The sequence below is a fragment of the Silurus meridionalis genome, chromosome 17, assembly GCF_014805685.1.
Source record: "Silurus meridionalis isolate SWU-2019-XX chromosome 17, ASM1480568v1, whole genome shotgun sequence".
NCBI classification, from domain to species: Eukaryota; Metazoa; Chordata; class Actinopteri; order Siluriformes; family Siluridae; genus Silurus; species Silurus meridionalis.
Genome location: NC_060900.1, coordinates 28583666 through 28586165, shown reverse-complemented (window position 1 = coordinate 28586165; position 2500 = coordinate 28583666).

The following is a 2500-nucleotide window of genomic DNA, read 5'->3' as shown; positions in this document are numbered from 1 at the left end:
TTTCAGAAGGCTCTGACACGAGATCTCCTGATTCTGTTTGCACAGCATCCATGAATCTTTTCTGTGCATTCTTTTGTTCTAAACTGAAGAAGAACTTGGAAGGACCATCCATCTCAGTACAGGTAGTCGTCGACTTACGACCACGATTAGGACAGACAGACCGGTCGTAACACGATTTGGTCGTAAGTAGAGTAGACTATATGTGCAGTACTGTGAAATGATTCCGGAAATTATGCACGCCACGGCCAGCAATTGTGGTCGTAAAGTCGAACGGTCGTAAGTTGCATAGGTCGTAAGTCGACGACTACTTGTAATGCTTTTAAAGCGTGTGCAGACCAGCGCCCTCTGTACTGCAGTGTCCAACAGGTCGTTCATTTTGGCATATTTACTTTTGAGAGCTTCAATATGCCCTCGATTTCCTGTGGCCTCCAAATGCTGGAGTTCCACAGTCTCTATCTCCAGTGTTTTTAGAGATCTGGTAATGTCTCTTGTGACATTGAGAGTTTACTGTTGATAGAATTCTTTAATTTGCACTTTTGTCAAATCGCACCACTGCTGTAGGAGTTAAAAGCTGCTTCTCACATTTAAAACAATTCCATAATAAAAAGACTCTAAAATTAGCATCTTCTAAAAGTGCAGTGTTAAAACACCAGTAGTCTCTTAGGTTCTATGTTCTTTTTACTGATGGTGCACTGAACCATGCAGTGGTCTGAGATGCCTACTGGAAAAATAAAACACTTTGTAAAAAAAAGTTAGTTGATGCTTAAAACCATATAAATGATCTAATGTGGCCAGAGAGAGTGTGTTGTTTATGGAGTGAGCTCACGTGTACTGCCTCTGTTTTTTATTTAGATTTCTCCAAATGTCACAGAGATTGTGGGCCTCCACAATCACCCACAGGTGTTTACGGGAAGGAAAATGAGGTTCTGCATGATTCCTGTCTAATTGTGTGCTGTACAATTAAAATCTCCTCCCAAAATTACAAACTCTGCAGTGCTGCAGTTTAAAAGAACATTATTGAGTTTGTGTAAAAACGTCATTCTCTCCACTGCACTGGTGGCGTCCACACAGATAAACACTGAAACCCCATTCTCAGAAAAAGCGATCACTTTTAAAAGCCTCCCGTTTAAAACTTCCGCTACAGTGTAAGAAACAGGAATAAATTTGTGATTAAAAAGCAGGGCAACACCACCACTAAGTGACGTGTTGTGTCTTAAAATCACCAACCCGTCAGACTCCTTCACCCAATCAGCAGCGTTACTGCTGTCGCTGTGGGTCTCCTGCAGCATCGCAACATCTAAATGTTTCTGCTTAATGAGTTCATACAGTTTTACTCTTTTTCTGTATTCCCTCGCTCCGTTTACGTTAAGGCTCGCAACCTGGATCCCATTCATTAAAATGAAATAAAAGCAAAACAAACAAATGCTAAAAAAAAAAAAACAAAGTAAAAACCACCACACTATCATTCTTCATCAGAGTTCTCCCTATTGACCTCCGTTATCAGTTTTTTTAATAAAAATTTCTTGGTCTGTAATTTCTTGGTCAGCGCTATAGAACACGTTCAACGGTTCCTCCTGTGATTCTGATTTAAAGCCTGAGTCTGGCATTGTATCTTCGCTGTCTGACTATATATCATCTACCTTTAACTCTTTTTAGCCTGCTTTTCCCCTTTCCCTTACATCACTTCTTTCTCTTAATTAGAACTTTAAAAAGAGGCTCATCTCCACGTCTCCCCCGTCCCCTTGCACTTGAGTAGTGACCGGTGTCTCCTGGCAACAGTTCTGCACCCCTGTGCCTGCCTCTGCCAGCGCAGGCAGCTCCAGCACTGCTCCAGAGTCCACTGTGACTTTTCCTGTTTCGTCTGATTTAACTGGGTTCGGTTCGGCCGAGCAGGGCTTCTCCTGGTCCGGTTCGGCCAAGCAGGGCTTCTCCTGGTCCGGTTCGGCCGAGCAGGGCTTCTCCTGGTCCGGTTCGGCTGAGCGGGGCTTCTCCTGGTCCGGTTCGGCCAAGCAGGGCTTCTCCTGGTCCGGTTCGGCCAAGCAGGGCTTCTCCTGGTCCCGTTCGGCCGAGCAGGGCTTCTCTGGGGTGGTTATGTCATTAGTGGACCTCTGGTATGCAGAGTGATCTTGGGGCTCATGCTCTCTAGGCCCTGGTGCAACAGCAGTTGTGGCACTTTCAGCAGCAGGGTGGACAGCTCCAGCAGGCTCAGCTGCTTCTGCCCCGGTCGCTCGGAGACACCAGGGTCACTCTGTCTTTCAGGACAGGCGCGAACAAGATGCCCAAACTGACCACATTTAAAACATTTAATTTCTGAATCAGTGGAAACAAAAATGTTATAGTCAAAACCCTCAATCTTGAAGCTCTTCAAGACCTTCATTAAGAACCATAAAAACGATTCTCCTGAAAGATATCAAGTGCGTAACTAGTGGGGACTTAATAATCAATATTATTCAAAAACACAACGATTGCACTGTTCATATGGGAGGCAGAGACAATGTTC